The 21,099-nt window shown below is 33.3% G+C and overlaps 1 protein-coding gene across 1 annotated transcript in view; it reads left to right on the forward strand.

The window, feature by feature from the left end:
* Positions 1 to 21,099, forward strand: part of LOC134263755 (multiple epidermal growth factor-like domains protein 11) — a 97,440-nt gene that overhangs the window by 20,264 nt on the left and 56,077 nt on the right. The window lies entirely within an intron of this gene.

Raw genomic sequence — 21,099 nt, forward strand, 5'->3', positions numbered from 1 at the left:
GTTGTTTACTTTTTCAACCGCATTACAAACCACATAAATATTCTTCTTTCTTGTTTAATTGGGATAAAGATTCCCCATGATTGCAGCAGAGAAAGGATGTATTATTTTTTCAATGCAATTTTAATTATGTTTCTTTTAAAGTCCAGAAACATTTATCAATATTAATGAAAGAAAATTTTGTACATATTGCAGTTAAAATTTGTGTATTGCTTCATGATCTTTTGAACAGGAAAATTTTCTTTATCTCTATATATTCCATGCGTAAGGTCAAAATCGGGCGAATGAAATTTCTTTAATTTGAGAAACAAGTTCTCTCGATGAGATGTTGCTTGGTGAGATTTGGTATATTGGGACATAATTTGTTCATCTGCCATGCAGAGTTGTCGTTCGTTGCTCTTTCAGACACATCTGTTATGGGCTGGCGTCAGAAGGTGAAAAAAATCAAGCTTTTTTCTTAAAAACTGATAATTTTAGATTTAATGTTCATATTGTTATCATGGTGATTTGAAACTAACGCGCTATTTTTGTGCTTTAAACGGTGATATATACGATCCAACGACAGGGGTGAATGCATGGGCTGATGGTAGGTAATGACAATTTTAAGGTAATAATCTGAAAGATAATTTAAACAGTGAATTTAATAAAAAACGAAAGAAAACAGGTATAATTTTTGCTTTTATGTCTCCAAAAAAGCAAATATATCAATATATAAATCAGATATAAAAACATATTGATCAAAGTTAAATTAAATTAATGGCATATCTCCTCAGGCTGTCCTATCATAAAATGTTTTGACCATTAATACAAATTTAATGTACTCTTCTTATCTCACAATTTCGGGTATTTTTTTGAAATTAGTTTTTCAAAGTTCTTCTCTACCTCTATAATACACCCAGATATGCTTATTGAAAAAAGTCCATAAAAATTTACCGATAAAACCTCTGCGTTTTCAAAATCGAGTCGAAGTATAAACTACATGTATGTGTAAATTCAAATTATAAATATCAATATTTGTCATAAGTTATTGTCGTTTGTTTGTATTGGAAACATATATTTTTATTAGAAAAATCCTTTAGTGCACAAAATTGTGTCTTATTGTAAAATTTGAATGATTCAATTTTAACTGAAGTATATGTTAAAATAGTCTACCTATCGGAAAGCAAACTGGCCACACTAGCAGTCGATCTGTTGAACAGAACAAGGCATTTCACTTTGAGAAGACAAGATAGGCTAAGACCCCTTTTTGGCCCCTGGTTTTTCTTATGTTTAAGAATGGTGCAGTAGTTTATTAAAACAAATCTGTTGTCACCCTTGATGAGTATTGGTTTTTAGTTATTGGGTATACTGAAGTCACAGAAAGGTCAGAAAATATGTCAATTACTAGATTTTCTCATTTTAATGCAATTTTCCTTGTATTTTCGGCACATTTCGTTTTAGAAATTATAAAGCAAAAGTTTTGCCTATCTATCACATTATATATTTCATACACTAGTTTATTACATTTTTACCAGTGAAATACTGTAATTTATTCATTAAATAAAAATGATATCTTGTCACAGTGTAAAAGGATATCAAAATGATATCCTTTCACAGTGTGACAAATATCAAAAGTGCGAGAAAACTCGAGATTTTCCTTCCCATATCGGAGAGTGTTGTAAAAAAAATCTTCCATGACCTGATATAAGATAGAATAAAAGAAATAAAACATTCTGACAGAGAATAAAACTGTAAACTTACCCAAATTATCTCTAAAAACCCATGTTTACAATGTTTTCACATCACATAGCTATGACGTCTCAACCGCTCAACTATGACGTCATGTAGCCTATGACTGTTTTACAAAAAGATAGAAGCAAAGGAAAAATCAGAGAAACTTTTTAAAAAATGTAATAAACAGAAAATTCAATGTTTTGTAGTTGAATATGGAATTTATTTCACTCGTGAGACAGGATTTTTTGATATTTTCACTCGTGCTTCGCACTCGTGAAAATATAAAAAAAATCCTGTCCCATTCGTGAAATAAATTCCATATTCAACTACAAAACATTGAATATCCTCTATGTATTTATATGAAAGTCGAAGATAAAGAAACTTGTGCTTTATGATTACCTAACTGAAAAAGTATCTCAAAGTTGACCAAAGTCCACAAAAATTGAGAAAAATCGGGAAAATGTTCTACATGTAATTATGCACCTTGTGGTATCTGTGTAAGATTGAAATTAAAATTAGTGCTGCTTTTTAAACAAGCATTATTTTTTATTTTTAACTACAAACCATCATAGTTTAACTGTGTTCGGATTTTTACATCAAATTAGTGGCGATATTTGGTGCTACCATACCTTGTCATTTCTATGACGTTATTCTTAAGTTTCAAAATTCCTACGTTCTTAACCGATATGCGAATTCATGCGAACTTGCATCATACATCGATACTGAGTTGTAGACTAGGCTAAAATGATTGAAAAAAATTGAAGATCACAACATGTGATCAATGTAATAGATCAAGAGAAATCTTGGCCAGGGTGAACTACAGAAGCATGAAACATAAAGTACCTTAAAGAAGTAAGCATCTCGTGTTTACCAGTCATTTTCAATGAAACTCCCTTGTTGTCAAATGTTACACGGAGTACTTAATTATTAAATTCAGCATAAAAACAAGGGTCTAATTTATGGTCTTAATATATTTGAGAAAAGGGATGAAAACTCACATAGGTTTTTGTCCCTTGTAGCATACTGTAACAAACTGAAATTCTTCATTACATTGTAAATAAATCCCCTGGGTTCACCCTTCCGGTAACTTGTGTAATAACCCTGTGGGGAGCCCCTAAATTCCTTTAGTTCCCATAGTAACATAGCAGCCCTTTTTGGAGCCCCTCGTTTTACTTTAAATAGTAATGTTAAAGCATGCTCTGGGTAGTACCCGGGAAAAACATCAGCCGATAGACGTGTTCGTCTAGTGCTACCAGGGGGCCTGTCCATAGAAAACAACATGGGTCTTGTACTTTATTTCCATGCCTAAAGTCTCTCTACAGAATGTTACAGAGTATGTAAACTGTCGGGTACTAAATTCATTATTTGAGAGTAGCCATTTCAATGTTATGGTGTGTGACAGAGACCGTAGCGTGTGAGCGAACTATGGCGGCCCGTACGACACATCTCTAAAACCAGTTCTGTGAGTTATATTACCGGGCGGTGACCCACGTTGAACATTTTATTATCTGATTTAAAGTCATTATATGAACGACACATTGTGAAAGTTTGTGAATTATTATTGAGAATTTAGAAATAACTATGAATATTTAGTTTCATTGAAAGACATTCAAAGTGTTGAGCCTGGAGTCGGACCACTGTCTCTGGAACCCGAGAGGAACCCAGTGTGCCACGCATCCCGTTATTAATTAACATTGTTCCGTGTAGCCATACTAAAAGGAAACTGGAAAAATCGTTTCTCAAAGGATTTCCGCACTTACGGAAGGACCAGGGCAAACGGGACCAATTCATACCAAGGGACATGCACACTGACTGACGTGGACCAGGACCAATTAACAAAGACATTTTCAATTTATTTTATTTTTGTACATTTTTCGGTTAATATTTCTTTCCTATATTTCTGTTTATTTTGTTCTTTAATTTTGTAATTAAATTTTGTTAAAATTTTAAAGTTCTTCTTTTGATTTTTGTAAGTTCATCAGGGTGTATAACCCACACCCTCACAAATGGTGGCAGCGGTGGGATACATCTGAGCTTGCATAAATCGAGAGGTTTTTTTTTTGTATTTCGAAATTTTGATTTTGACTTTGTTTATTTTGTATGTTTCAGTTCAAACTTTCACAATGTCGCACATGCCAAAGTGGATGTCCGAGCTTATCGAGAAAGGGTCAAGTGTCAAGGAGTGTTTAGAGATGTGGCGTCAAGAGCAGGAGGCGATGAGAGCTGAGAGAGATCAGGCTAGAGCTGAACGAGAGACAGTAAGAGCAGAAAAGGAAGCTGAACGAGAGCTTGAGAAAGTAAGGTTAGCTCATGAAAGAGAGGAGCGTCAGGCTAAGAGAGACAGGGATAAGTGGGAGGCTGAGAAAGAGATTAAGTTGAGAGAGTTAGCTCTTAAAGAGATAGAGTTAGAGAAGAGTAAAACTGGTCCCTCCCCCCAGAGCATTCACACCCCTAGTGTAAAGTTGCCTAAATTTGAAGAAGGTCAAGACCCTGACGTTTTTCTAAAATCTTTTGAGAAAATAGCGGGGTTACAAAAGTGGGATCAATCTCAATGGGCGGTTCGTTTAGTCCCAATGCTATCGGGTAAGGCTCTTGAAGCTTATTCTAGATTGTCAGATGAGGATAGCGATAATTACGATGCTATAAAAACTGCTATTCTTAAAAGGTATGAACTTACCTCAGAGGCCTATAGGGATAAGTTTAGGCAGTGTCGACAGTCCAGTGATGAATCGTTCAAAGATTTTGTGGTTAGGACAGAGAGGTTCTTTAATCATTGGTGCGAAAGGGAAGAAATTGGTTCAAACTTTCATAAGCTGTTTGATTTGATGTTGAGAGAACAGGTGATAAGAAGTTGTTCAAAAGAGTTGCAACTGTGGGTAATTGAACACAGTCCAAAGTCTATTAAAGAAGTTATAACTTTGTCAGAGTCATTTCAGGTTGCGCATAAAGGCAGTTATTCAGGCGTTGGTCGTGGTAATGCAGGGGAAAAACCGGTTGCAAGACCAAACAAGTTTGGTTCGGTTCAGTCCCAGAAAGGTAAGTTTATCTCGCCTTCAGATCAGAGGAGATGTTTTAAGTGTGACAAGGTCGGACATATTGCTCCGAATTGTCCATTGCGTAAAGTTCAGTCAAAATCTCCTCTGAATCAGAAACCAGGTAACCACAAGTCTAATGAACAGTTTGGTTTGTGTCTAGATGAGACAATGACAGTATCTGAGGATTCTGATAGTGTTCATGAGAATAAAGTGGTGGTTAAGTTGTCTGGTGTATCGATTACTGATGATTCTGCTTTAGAATTAAGTTGTGAAACAGGTTTAGATTTGGTGAGTGGAGAAGTCGGTGGACATGTTGTCTCAGTTTTAAGGGATACTGGTTGTTCAACGGTGTTTGTCAACAGTAAATTAGTTTCAGATGAGGATAAGACTGGGAAATCAAGGGTAATTACCCTAGCTGACGGTACGAGGAGATCTTGCAGTGAGGCAATCGTAAGTGTGAATACGCCATACATTTCAGGTAAGGTACACGCTCTATGTCTAGATTCTCCTTTTGCTGATGTTATTATTGGCAACAATGTGAGCATTGTAGTACCTAAGGAGGCAGACCCTTTACCCAGGATGGAGAAGGTGGACACAGTCGAAGATGACGCATGCGGAGCGGTCCAAACTAGATCAGAGATAAGGAAACAAGAGAGGGCAGGAAAACCAAAACTGGATGATTTGAAAGCATCGAACACCGAGAATGAAGGTATGTGGTGTAACAGGGAGGAATTGATTGAGCATCAGAAAACTGATGAGAGCTTGAAGTCAATTCTAGATATGGCACAAAATGGTCCATATGAGGGTAAGTCATATTTCATCTTGAAAAATGATTTATTGTATAGAGTCTTTGAGAAGAATTCTGATGAAAAGGTCTTCCAGATTGTAGCTCCAAAGAAGCTGCGCAATGGTATTATGTCATTGGCTCATGACACACCATTGGCTGGGCATCTTGGAAACAAGAAAACCAGAGAACGAATCCTGCAAAACTTCTTTTGGCCGGGTATGTATGTGGACATATCACGTTATTGTAAGTCATGCTCTATTTGTCAGAAGGGGATGCAGAAAGGGAGAACACCAAAAGCAAAACTGGTGCCAATTCCAAAGATAGACGTTCCATTTTCCAGAGTCGCCATTGACTTTGTGGGTCCATTACCAATGACAGAAAAGAAAAACAGATATATTTTGGTATGTATGGACTATGCTACTAGATTTCCGGAAGCATTTCCGATGAAAACTCAAGACGCAGAAAGTGTGGCAAATGCGCTTATGGAAATGTTCTCAAGAGTAGGCTTTCCTAAAGAAATTTTATCAGACCAGGGAACAAATTTCATGTCATCACTCATATCAAACCTGTGCAAAATGCTAAAAGTGCGTAATCTGTCAACTACCCCTTATCATCCTCAAGCTAACGGGCTAGTAGAACGATTTAATGGGACTCTTAAGCAAATGTTGAAAGCATATGCAGTTGTAGAGCCATTTAAATGGGATGTTCATTTACCATATGTACTCTTTGCCTACAGAGATGTCCCAAATGAAACGACAGGTTTTACTCCCTTTGAACTTCTTTATGCCAGACATGTCAGGGGTCCACTAGACATCTTAAAGGAGCAGTGGGAAGAACCAACTGAGGAACAAGCATCAGTCCTAAGTTATCTCATGGAAACACGTGAACGAATGGAGACGGTACGTAAGTTGGTAACAGAAGTGGAATCCCATGCAAAGAAAAAACAGAAGAGATATTATGACAAAAACGCCAGGAGCAGGAATTTTGAAGTAGGTCAGAAAGTTTTAGTGTTATTGCCAACAAGTACTTCGAAACTATTGGCGCAGTGGAAGGGTCCATATGAGGTGACAGAAAAGGTAAGTCCAGTTGATTTCAGAGTCAGGGTGTCCAAAAACAAAGAAACTGTTTATCACGTCAATATGCTGAAGGAATGGTTTGAGAGAGAGTCAGAGGAAAACAGTAAGTCTGAAATAATGGCATGCTTGAATGTTATTTCCAGTTTATCTAGCAATGATGTTCAGATAGAAGACGGTGTGGTATCGGATAAAGTCCCGGCCCTTCAGCAGACAGAATCGTCAGCCGACGTACTATATTCAAACGACCTCACCACAGAGCAAAGGGATCAGATTCAGAGGTTAGTGGAAGAATTTGGTGATATTTTTACAGATGTTTTCAAGAAAACGCCTTTGACGAAACACTCAGTGAAAACGTCTACAGATGTGCCCATCCATATGAAACCATACCCAATTCCATATGCCTTACAAGACCAAGTGAAGCGGGAGTTGCAGCAAATGATGGATCTTGGTATCATTGAGGAAACAGACAGTCCATATTCAGCACCAGTCGTCCTCATTAAGAAGAGTGACAAATCATTGAGATTCTGCGTCGACTTCCGGGAGTTGAATAAGGTAACTGTATTTGACCCAAGACCAATGCCTCGAATAGATGACATTTTGATTAAGATCAGTAAAGCAAAATTCATAAGCAAATTGGACTTGACAAAAGGTTATTGGCAAGTGCCATTAGACGAGGATGCAAAACGGAAAAGTGCATTTGTAACTCCATTTGGACATTTCAGTTTTACAGTCATGCCGTTCGGAATGGTGAATGCACCGGCCACTTTCGTTAGACTGGTAAGTAAAGTTCTTACAGGGCTGGAAAATTTCACAGAGGCTTTCATTGATGATATTGGTATCTATAGCAACAGCTGGGCCGAACACCTTGAGCATCTGAGAACAGTGTTTTCAGCGTTGAGGAAAGCGAACTTAGCAGCTCGACCTACAAAATGTGAGTTTGGTTTCAATGAACTTTGTTTTCTTGGTCACACTGTAGGAAGTGGAAAAATCAAGCCAACGATGTCAAAAGTAGAATCCATTCAGAATTTTCCCATTCCAACAACCAAGAAAAAGGTAAAGTCATTTTTAGGTATGATTGGGTTTTACCGGAAGTTCATTCCTAATTTTGCCACTTTAGCACTTCCGCTTACAGACCTGACGAGCAAGAAAACGCCTAGCAAAATCAAATGGACAAGCGAACTTGATCACTCTTTCCAAGAACTAAAAGGTAAGTTACTTTCAGAACCAGTTCTTCGAAGTCCAGATTTCAGTAGATCATTCATTTTGCGCACAGATGCAAGTGCATTCGGGGCAGGTGCGGTGCTAGAGCAAGAGTTTGAAGACGGTAAGCATCCAATTTGTTTTCTTAGCAAAAAGTTCAGTCCTGCGGAGAGAAATTATGCTGTAGTAGAAAAAGAGTGCTTTGCTATTGTGTGGGCGGTCCAGAGTCTCAGAGTCTATTTAGAAGGTAAACCATTCAAAATTGAGACTGATCATGCACCTTTGCAATGGTTACAAAGGTCAAAATTATCAAATCAACGTTTGTTACGTTGGAGTCTTCTTTTGCAAGAGTTTGTGTTCTCGATTAGGTATATTCGTGGTACACAGAATACAGTAGCAGACTCACTATCGAGGTTATGTTCAGATGATGTGGCTGAGTAATTATCTGAGATTACTTTTGTTGCAGGTATATTGTATATATAATGCTTTGTTGTAAATAGTCTGAGTTTGTTTATTTTAATTTTCAGTTTGTAGGTTTGGTCGGACTAAATGGTCTTTAGTCTTATAAGGGGGAGGTATGTAACAAACTGAAATTCTTCATTACATTGTAAATAAATCCCCTGGGTTCACCCTTCCGGTAACTTGTGTAATAACCCTGTGGGGAGCCCCTAAATTCCTTTAGTTCCCATAGTAACATAGCAGCCCTTTTTGGAGCCCCTCGTTTTACTTTAAATAGTAATGTTAAAGCATGCTCTGGGTAGTACCCGGGAAAAACATCAGCCGATAGACGTGTTCGTCTAGTGCTACCAGGGGGCCTGTCCATAGAAAACAACATGGGTCTTGTACTTTATTTCCATGCCTAAAGTCTCTCTACAGAATGTTACAGAGTATGTAAACTGTCGGGTACTAAATTCATTATTTGAGAGTAGCCATTTCAATGTTATGGTGTGTGACAGAGACCGTAGCGTGTGAGCGAACTATGGCGGCCCGTACGACACATCTCTAAAACCAGTTCTGTGAGTTATATTACCGGGCGGTGACCCACGTTGAACATTTTATTATCTGATTTAAAGTCATTATATGAACGACACATTGTGAAAGTTTGTGAATTATTATTGAGAATTTAGAAATAACTATGAATATTTAGTTTCATTGAAAGACATTCAAAGTGTTGAGCCTGGAGTCGGACCACTGTCTCTGGAACCCGAGAGGAACCCAGTGTGCCACGCATCCCGTTATTAATTAACATTGTTCCGTGTAGCCATACTAAAAGGAAACTGGAAAAATCGTTTCTCAAAGGATTTCCGCACTTACGGAAGGACCAGGGCAAACGGGACCAATTCATACCAAGGGACATGCACACTGACTGACGTGGACCAGGACCAATTAACAAAGACATTTTCAATTTATTTTATTTTTGTACATTTTTCGGTTAATATTTCTTTCTTATATTTCTGTTTATTTTGTTCTTTAATTTTGTAATTAAATTTTGTTAAAATTTTAAAGTTCTTCTTTTGATTTTTGTAAGTTCATCAGGGTGTATAACCCACACCCTCACACATACACAAAACACTCATTTTGGTATATGCTGCACTTCAAACTGCACTCAATTTTAGAATTATACGAAAAGCTTCAGACTTATAGACAACATTTTTCTTCTGAGTAAACTTTAATAATAATAAATAATAACTAGAGAAAAGCTCGTTGCAAAGCAACGAGAAGGTCTTCCGTCCTGTTTGACCGGAAGTGACGTCAGCAAAAAGAAAGCATTGAGCTTAGTCATCTTCAGTCACTTTATAATTTCAATTTTGCCTCAAAACCTCAAATAATAAGCTATTTTTGGCTACTTCCGGTTTGCCTGGAAGTGATGTCGATGGACAGAAAATTAAGTTTTGTGCTTCTTGTGATATATGTTACCCAAAAACATGTCAAGAACAGCAAAAATATGCATTTTCTGACTACTTCCGGTTTGACCGGAAGTGACGTCGTCGGACTCATTTTGACGACTTCATTAGATTAAGCTTGACATTTTGAACAACATTGCTTCTTGGATGTATTACAAATTCTCAATACTTTTTGAGATATCTGGAAAAATTTTTTGGCCCCTCTAGATCCCTTAATTTAGGGGTCAGCCCTTTTTTCGAGATATCATTCAAAAGATCTTGTAATTCTGCACAAATTTTGTTTTATATGTTTTAACAAAATATTTTTAGTTTAGAAGATAAAAAGCAAAATATGTGTAAATTTTCGCTCTTTTAGGCGTTCTAATTTTTGACCCCTATATAGCACCATTTTGAATAGAGAAATCGAAAAACAAAAACCACTATGCACAACTTCAATCCTTCTGTTATCTAAAATCAGTAGAATTTCTGCTCCAGCTTTAGCCGTCTCTGAGCCTTTGTCTGGAAACGAAAGCCTATAAATTTTCGTTTAAAGGGTAATAACTCAAAACCGGAAGTGACTTTTTGAAATTTTAGATAACATTCTGATAGAGTTTAGTAACGTCTATTAAGTCTGAAAATTTGAGCAAAATCCATCGAGAAATGAGTGAAATATGAGGCCTCAAATTTGGCGTCTAGGAAAAGGAAAAAAAAAAGAATAATAAGAATAATCTTAATCATCAGAATCAGTAGAAGGTCTTCCGTTGGAAACGGAAGACCTTAATGATAACAATAATACTGCATCAAAGTCAAAACATACCCTCCCATGTTGTTTAATTACTTCAAATAACCTTCATGTAAACTATGAAATCATATTCTTCTCCCATTTTCATAATCAAAAAATTAATTATATTCTTTTTCTTTGAGCTCCTTGAAATTCAAGACCTGATTTTGAGTTAAATCATGGCATTCCCCTACAACATAAGAAATCTTTCAAACTAGAATGAGTCGTCAGGGTTTCTCTATTTTAAGTTTTTAGCACGAACATGGTTGCGCTGAGAATGTTTAAAACATTAGTATTTAATACACTACATCACATGCTCTCAAGCGCTCTAACTAATGTATCAAATATTTCAATATCAACTTGAAGTGCTGATGGCTCTTTCTTTTACTTTATGTGAATACTTTCTGTTGAGAAAGGAGTAAAGCTATGATAGATTCTAACTTCAATTATTTGCAAAAGTGTTACTGAAGTGTTGTTGAATACTGTTCGTTATCTCCATTTCCTTCTTGTTTACTATAAAATCAATTTTGAATAATATAAAGTTTGTTTTTTGCACAAGCCACTTGCAAACAATTTCCTCATATATCCCTCACTTACATACATAACTTAATCTGATATTAAAACCCCTGTGCCCAAAAATTATATAGCACACCAATATAAAGGATGGAAAGATTTCCTTATCCAGGTGTCAAATTTAATATTAATTCTGTCTCATTGTGTGACAATCGAATCGTACACTTATCTTCTCATCCTATATTTGAATTTTATACGGAATCGCGGGAGCGATAATAGCCTTATATTAAGCTAAATATCTCATTTTTAATTAGATACAATAAAGCTAGTACATGAATAAAAGCTCTACTTTTTGTGCATCTTTAAAAATAGTCATGTGAAGGATATCATGTGCCTAGTTTATATTTGACTTCCTGATCTTGATATGATATTGATGCATTTTTTTATCATCAAGATATTTACATTCTTAAGGTAAGATTATACTTTTATTTCCACACAAATCTCCAACTCCTTTCGTTAACTAAAGATACGTCACATGCTAGAATTAAGTCAGATACTCTAAGCTTTAAAAAAGTATGAACTTTACTTACATGAATTAATTCTAGGTTTCATGTTTATATCAGGTAATTTATTATGTATCATATTTACTACTTTTCTTTCCATTTTTACAGAATGAAGAGAATGATTCACAGTGTCACCTTTGCCATATTGTGTACATATACTCATGCATATCGTAAGAATCGGAAATTTTATGTTTATTAGATATTTAAATTTATCATATACGAGGGTTGTCCCGTAAAATCGTGGACAAGTTGTCTAGTTTGAAAAATAATCATCACTTACTTTTAGAGAAAAACGCTTTGTCTACGATTTTATGGGACAACCCTCGTATATCTTAATTTTCTGGCCTAGTATTCATGTAAAATTTTCATTAACGTAATTGCTTTTGCAATATAAATATTTCTGAACACAACTTATTTCTAGCGTGTGACGTACCTATAGTCAAAGAAAGGATTACTGTGGTATCATTCTGTACAAAAACTAATTTTAAAAAACAAACTTTTAATTAATATTTATATAGAAATAGTACAAAGGAAAAATACATGTTTTGAACTCGGCATAGAAGGTACATACGTATGAAATATTGAGAAAACAAAACCTTTTATAGTTTAAACATTCTTGCATGATGTAACATGGATATCAGAAACATCAAAGGTAAGATCAGGTGCTTTAAAAAAGAACTCATTGCCTGCTCATCCATCACATTCGCCGTTTGCTTTTTGTGGCAAAATATGAGAATTATCCGCAGAGAACTCAGTGTTGTATAACCGCATAAAAATTGTGTGGGATTAATAGATTGTATTATCTGACAAGGTTTTTGTATCGACCATTGAGAAATTATGACTTTAACCGAAACCAAATATATTAGTTTCATCAATGTTGTTGTCAATAGCTTGCGATGTTTCAATAATTATTCTTACGAAAAACATGCTCTATAAGCTTGCTTATCCGGTCAACTGAGAAATACGCTTGCATATATGCAGGTGATAAAGGATTCATCGATACAACGAAATAACTCTTTTTCTTGGCTAAATTATTAAAAAATAACCTAGCTTTGGTCAGTTTACGCTTTATATTCGAAAAATTGGACAACAGTCCCATGGGATTTATAGGGCACCTGAGCAACATTCTAACCATTTAATTTGGATCATATTTTAAACCAGAGGACATGGCATTCACAATACTGAGAGAGGCACCATTTATTCATCATAATTATAAACTAAGTACATGTATGCATAGTTTTGTGACTTAATACCCATAAGCATTAGAGGGGAACAGAAATTGCTTTTCAACTAATCAGTAATATTCAGAAAAAATCAGTAGTGACTAAACCACAAGTTACTGTTTGAAATTAAGGGAATGAGGGATGAAGGATGACTCAGTTTAATTACGTCATAATCTTAGATAAAATATCTCCAAAACAAGATTGAAACCACAGTACCTGTATATTTTTTTTTGACTCTTTGTTTGAATTCACCATATTGTATAAAATATCTTAAAACATTCAAACTTTCTTGCAAATATTATCAAATTACGGAATAGATTGATCTATTCATCTGTTTCCCTACACTGTGCGTCCAATGAGTCGTTGACGTCATAGTCGATCCCTTAGTACATTAAGAATATACACGGTAAAACACGGGTAGTATAATGTGACAAGTTTTTCTCATGCTCATGTCTAGTTTAACTATGCCCTGTGCAATATTGAGCTCAGCTTCATTAATCAATATTTCTGCAGTTTATCAATAACATGACGAACTTGTGTACCAACGTAAATTTTCAAATATTGAATGATAGGATTTCTTGCAAATTAATTTTTTGTTATTTAAGAGTCATTCTTTGTAAGAATCAAAGAATTTAGGAAAAAAAATGGAAATGGTACATCACAGATTTTGCTGATTTTTTGCATGCAATGTAGAAACACTATGTATAGAACATTTTTGGGGTTATTTTTTTTTATTTTGAGTCCCGGTTGCCATGGTAACCAAAACCTCCATTTTGAGGCCAAAAATACAGAGCAACCTACTGAAAGTATACCATCTTCATCATAAATTTTTATTTTCTGCATATTATTTACAGATTTAATTTAATTTAATTAATCTTAATAACTCAACAAAATATAAAATTTCTAGAGAGGTAATATTTCTTAAATTGAAATAAAACGAAAACGAAAACAATTGTTGTTATGGAGATTTTGGATTAATTTGTAGATTCAACATTTGGCTCCTTTTTTGTACATTAAAGCTTTAACAAAAGTAAAACAAATCACACTACTGAACATAATAATTTTAAAATATTATGATAAATATGTGATTTTATAAATTAAACAAAAATAATGTGTTTCTATAGCAACCAAAAAGTCAGGAAAAATCACAATAGCTATTGACGTTATCATTTTGCAGAATCTGTGGCGTCAGTGCATGATTTAATTTCTTCAAATAAATAGATAACACTAGTTATATTTGTTATTTCACTTATGTAATTTAAAAAATAAATAAATAAAAATTCAAGCGTCTAAAATCACGTTGCTATGGTAACCAAATAGTTTTGGAACACTTCCTTATAATGGTTGCGATCACAATTTTTGTGATACTAACAAGTATACAACGGACAATATAAAAGCTTCATTCATGATTTTTTCTCTTTTTCAATAAAATAAATTGATTTTAATTGTATTTCACTAAATATTAAAATAGTAATTCATAATTTATTTTAAGAAATGGTTGCTATGGCAGCCAATAGTTCAGGAAAATCCTTTTCATTGATATGTTTTAAATACAAAATCTACTGCTTTATTGCATGATTATATGTCTTCTTCAATAAAATAAATTCCATTAGTCTTGTCATTTCACTAACATGAAAATAGTCTAGAAATACATAATTTAAAAAAAAGTTGCTATGGTAACCAAATAATTCAGGAATGATCCAAATAATTATTGATGTACCAGTATACAAAACTCACAGCACTGCCACCAATGTTTGATTTAATAATACTTCTAATTAATTTATTTACCGGAGCAAAAACAAATGAACTCAAACTTTAAATGACATATATCTGAATTACTGCAGCAGGATTTGTTTCCATGGAAACAATAAATACCTTCATAAAATCATGACAGATCTTTTGGAATCAACTTTCTTTATTAATTGAATCATATATAAACATGTTTTAACATGTACGTGCACTTCTTAGTTTAAGTAGGACAAGCACATATAGTCAAGAGTGCCCCCCTCCTCGATTCAACTTGTTTTTGCTGTTGTTAAAATGATCTTTGCTGTTCCTTACGTGAGGAATTTTTAGCCGGGCTTATTGCTCAAAGAGCAATTGCCGGCTTATGTGATCCTGTTCAAGGCAGGATGTTGACCCCATAGTCGCCATTTTAAAGTTACGTGCAAAGATATAGCTCTTACTCTCAACCGTTTTTGAGATAATACAAACGCTAAATAAAGCAACAAAAATAAAACGAAGTTTTATCTATATAAAATAAACATTAGTAGTAATGACTTTGAAAACTTCATAAGTCAAAGAACAAGTTCATTAGCATAAGGATTTTTGATAATCAGTGTTACCGTAGTTCTCTACACATACGAGGTAAAGCAGAAGAGAGAACCAAACTGGCCTGTTTGTTTACATTCAGCTGCGGTACCAGATTAATTCTGATTCTGACAAAATCGGACCGTGGTATTAGGATTGAAAAACTCACTGTCACACGCATTCTCAATTTATAGTGCCAAATCGACTTTGGAAAAGTAAAAAAAAATTGTGAACTGAAACTAACACTTTTATATGTCATTTGAAACATGAAAGTGTATAGTTATTAAAAATCACAATTTGATTTACATATTTCATGCTGTGTTTTGTTGACCTCCTTCGAAATGAATGCGGTTGGAGGGGTAATTCTACACCAAGATATTTACGTGATGTTGAAAAGCCATATTTGGAAACGAAAGAATTTTTTTTGAAAAATACAAAATTAAGATAATGCACATCGAATTTTGTGTTAACTATAAATATTTATGAAACCGTTTAAGCACATTTGTAAAAGGGTGTGGAATCTTTGATTCAATTATCAGTAAAAACAAAACAGGCATAATTTTCACTTAAATGAAATTATTTTCTTTTTATTTTAAAAGGTGTTTATCAAATCTGACAATAAGCTAAATAATGACAATATTACCTAAAATACTTCATTATTTGATTCTTTATTAATCTATTCAGAGAAACGCACATTATTTAAAATATCAGAAGGTAAAATATTTCGCCATTACCTGATTTTGAAGTGTTTGTTAAATATCACGTAAATATCGCACATAGATATCATACAAAAATAAAAGTATGTTCGGGGAAAAATGAATATATTATTTCAAATTATTGAATTTTATGAATTTTCTTATCTGTGTTCTTGACAAAGGGTTGAATTGAAAATTCAAGTTATTACTTATCTGTAGAGGAATCATTTAATTTATGACATCCCCCCTTCAACCATTTAATCTGTTGATTATTTCAAATGCTTATTTGCTTGTGAAAACTTTATCGTCAAATCTCTGAAACAAAACAAGTTACCTCCACCACCCTTAAAAAGGTTTGTTAATAATTACATTTTCACATAATATGTCCTCTATAGAGCAATATACGTACATTCTACATTAATATAATATAATTTGAATTTTCAGTACCATTAAAACATATACGCATACGTTCTAAGTTCTACATGTATGTCTAAGCAACAATTTAAATGGGAAAAATCAGGTGCACAATTTAATACATGTATTTTCTACAACAAAAAATGGAAATGGATTCAATTTCGACCAGCTTTTTGACACTCAACACCCACATCCGTCTTTTTTCTTTAACCCGATGTGGAAGCCCCCCCCCCCCCCCCCTATAGGCAGCGCAGCGCCTATTCTGTGGAATTATATTTCCTACGAAAAATGATATTTTCTTCTTCAAAATGTTTAGCTTGGTATACGATTTAAGTGAATATTACGATTTTTTTAAGTTGATGATACACTATGAGTTCAAACAAACAGCAAAATACAAACTTTAAGAAAGTTTTGTTTCAGATTTACGTTCTGAATGATGCATTACACTTAAAACTATGCAATATTAACCAATTGCTGAAAACGGAAACATTCGATCATTAAACCACAATTCTACTTGTGAATAGTATTATGTCAATTCAATTTTAAAATCACACGGATGCACAATATATTGTGTAAAAAAGGTTCACCTTTGCATGTGCACTTCCATTTGCATTTCTGCACACTTATTACAGAAAATAATGCCATTTTAAGAAACTGTTTTTTTTTTTTTAAGTTTTTAAATCATTAAAATTCACTCGCAAATCTGTTCAAACAGCATTAGAAGTTAATTTTAATTTACTTTAAAACATAGTAACGTAAATATTGGTAACGTAAATATCGGTAACGTAAATATCTTTCTGAGATTTATCATAACTTTTAATGCTGTTGTTTAATTATTCCACTGTAAATTAAAGGCATATTCTAGTGCTTGAGTGTAACGCAATTTGACCCATATGAAACAGTGTAGTTCTCTTACTTAATTTGTGAATAAATACTAACACGTAAACATCGATGAATTTTTTAACCATTGGACTCGTAAGAAAAGAGGGGCAATTTTCTAAAAATACAGATAAACAGTGTCTTTTTTTTTTTTTACAATTCCATGCAATAGAAGAGGTGTTCATGATGTTAAAAAGTTACAACTTAATCCTATTGAGTCAGTTCAGCAATCCTTCAAGTCCTTTTGAATTTCCAAATAGAAAAGTAATGATTTTGCGGTGACATCAAAATTTGATAAATATATTAAAATTTTTAAAAAATTGTGACACGCATATGTGTGAAGGGTGTGATATTCAGAAAACATAACTCAAATGTAGGACAATCTTACTAAGAAAAAGATATGTAAGTGATATAAAACTTCTTTTTGGTTTAAACTAAAAACTACACGATGATCGGCGACAGTAACGTAAATATCGATTTCTGGTATAAAATGTGATTTTCTCCTAAGACAATCATTCAAGTTACAACAAACAATTATTGTATTTTAATCAACAACCAACAATGGTTCATATGACTTGCAGAACATAAAATTTATAAGAAATTTTATACTACTTAAAACACGGTACATTTTTTTAAAGCGAATGGAGACTATAATTTGAGAATCAGTCAGTGTCTTATCATTTATATTGATAGTTTTAAAATAATTTTTCATCAGAATATAAACATGATTCATGTAAGAAATCCAATCTACTCTGTAAATGAGCCCGGCTCTCTGTACTTCTGAGTACTTTGATTATACCATCGCTACGAAGGAGAGGGGGTATAATAATTTACCTTTGTGTGTCAGTCCGTCCGTCTTTCTGTCTGGCTGCCTGTTTGTCTGAAACTAGCAAATGTTTGGTTGCAGTTTTCTCAGTTTTCTCAGCAACTAATCATTGAAAATTTTTGAAATTTTAGCTCAGTATTTGCTATGGCATGCATGATGGGTAACATTTGAGTTTAAATCTGATGTAAACTTCCTTTTTATCCGTGTGTCTCTCCGTACCATACATAAAAAAATATTGTGTTGAAGTTTTCCCAGCAGAGTCAAGTGTTATTCATACACATTATGAATGACAATCAAAATTCAGTATGTAATTAATAAAGATTTTGTGATTTCATTAAGGTACAGAGGTTAAAATAAGTATTAGGGAAAATGCAATTAGATGGAAACCATATAATTATACAAACCACCGCCACTCTTATTAGGTCCAAAACACTGTCCGTAAGGGCTATGCCTCTGGGAGTGAACTTTCTATAAGCTTTTGAAATTCAATCAACAGAGAACCTCATTTTGACTCAAAGTGAGTGTAATATTACCTTTTAAAGTATTTAAATAATAAAATGCAAAGAAAGCATTTTATTGTTTATATTTATATTTGTTTAAATAATCAATTAAAGTAGGATTAAAAAGAGTAATTATTGTATTAATGATGCGAACGTCTTCATACGTTTCATTGATGGAACAGCCACTGATTAACAAATCTGTACAGGAGACCTGTCTACTGTAGTTTATGCAGTGATGAACGCAATGGGGTTTCTTAAGAAATAAAGGAGAACCTATTCAGTGGATGTAAATATACATCGATATATGACAGGAAAAATATAATGATCTAACATAGTTTTCTGGAGGGTTAAGTGAGGGGGGGGGATAAAATGTTACCATCCCCTCCTCCAATATGTTACAAAAGGAGGGCTTGATTTATTTGTACATGTTTTAATATTTTTTTCAAGTTTAATAACTTACTTTTATCTAAAAATATTTGGAAAGCTTCTTAAAAATATTTTCCAGCACATAAAGTCTGTGATAAATGGAATATTGAGATGTCCTCATAAAATATGACAAATTCAAATATAATATTTTTTCTCAGCTATAATTTGGTCACATAAATCTATGATTTCAACAACGACCATTTTACATATCCCCAATTTCTGCATGTACATAATAGGAAATCCTCTCCAATAAAATTTGCCATATTTCCCTATAAACCTTAATGTATTCCTTCATTAACAAAGTGTACACATTGTATTATAAATTTGGCTTAAATTCAACTGTGACAGTGTTTGTTATGAAAAAAATCTTAATATAAATTAATTAATTTTTTATTTGTTGCAATAAAATAATCTGATAGTAAAGAAATAAATTTCTAAGTTCTTTCAATTTTTTGCAATAACTTCAAGTTCTCAAATGAAAGGGCACATTCACCCACGATCATCGATCCCCATTCTAAAAAAAAAACTTGCATCAACAAATTTGATATCTAAAAGAAAATCGCAGTTTTTGTCGCGTGTTCAGAAAATTAGCGATGATTTCATAAGGTCAACATGTACAATAAAAAAAAATAAAGTGTAAAAAATGATTAATAAATTAAATCAATTCTTTTAAAAATTGATGAAATACCTTGCATAGCAATAACTTTTTACCCCCCCCCTTTTTTTTTTCAAGCACACAATTAAAAAGCTGTTATGAGGTATTTAGCTTTTGTCATATACAGGATTGCTTTACAGTAGTTTAATTTAGTTACCATATATAATTTTTATCAACAGTTGGTTTATATAATTTTCATCAACATCTGATTTTAATAAGATTGATAATGCCTACTTATAAATTATTGATATAATTAGAATCATGTCATTATTTATGCTTTCGTTACTTTAACATTATTTAAACAATAAATAGTCATACCCTATTATTGATAAACTCATACAAAATATGTGCAATTTTCATAATGTACGTGGTAAATATTTCATTGGTACTTGCCAAGTGATCTTCTTATTCCATGTCTATTTCTTCACCACAACCTTATTATCCCACCCTTAGCTCTGAAGTCCATTTAACTGACGTTATTTTGTTTTCAAACACTTTTTTCAATGATGCAGCACTTGTTGTCTCAAAGGCAGGAATTTCATAGGATGCAATGTATTTTTAAGTTTATCACATCTAAACATTAACATGTATATCTCTCAGACTCAGTAAAGCCTGAACAATGGGTAATGTTAAATACTTCACAAGTTGGATTTAAACCCCTAAAATATCCAAAACAGACAGTATTTACTCCTCAAAGTCGTTTTCTGCTGTGTACTTTCACTTTCATTTTTATAGATTAAAGGAAAAAGTTTCCGAAAAGGGAAATAACTCTTGACTAAAAAGGTGTGTAAATTTAGAGATTTTTACAAACTTTACAATCAATTTACTTTTTTAAAGTAAATATTACCTCTCCAGTTTTTTCATATGTTCTTCATAAATGTATAAGGTGAAATTCAGAGCATCAGAATATATTCCACCAGTACCTGCGTTTTTTGTGTACATTGTTTTGTTCAATCCCCTCCTTTTTAAAGGCAATTTTCATGTTATTCGGCATTTAACGGCAGGTCTAAAAAATTTTAAAATTTTTTTTTGCATAGAAAATACAAATAACAAATTATTTCAAAGGAAAAAATAAGAATAACCCCCTTTATTTAATTAAATGTACATTAATAGGAAGAAATATCATTTTAGGTATTTACCAATATGTGAAAAAACCGGTAACCTGTTTGCCATGGAAACAAGACCAATTGATCACTTTTAATAATATTTTTGTAAATTGGGCTTATAATGTAATTATTTCACCAAGTTTCCTCAAAATCCATGAAATTCAATTTCCAGCCCATTTTGGTGCTTACAGAGAATGACTCTTAAGTTGTCTATAAAGTACATAATTTTCAGTCTCCAGATGCGGTGTGACAAAAGAATATTGCCTTTTCGAATTTAAAACCCTATTCATACTCTGAAATATTTTAAAAGACACATGGTCGCTGACATGTTTTTATCTATGTTGAAAAAAATTCCATTATGGACCGGGTAAAGGGCCCAGAAACATGGAGAATGAAAACTTCACTTAGACACTGTAGGGCATAGTATTATTTTGTCACTCAATACCTCAAAAATAAGTCTAGAAACCTATTAATATATCTACTTTAAGGTATGTGAGACATACTAAATAAAAGATAT

Source organism: Saccostrea cucullata, unplaced genomic scaffold (genome assembly GCF_032062105.1).
Source record: "Saccostrea cucullata isolate Sc308-1 unplaced genomic scaffold, CSIRO_AGI_Scuc_v1 ctg1192, whole genome shotgun sequence".
Lineage (NCBI taxonomy): Eukaryota > Metazoa > Mollusca > Bivalvia > Ostreida > Ostreidae > Saccostrea > Saccostrea cuccullata.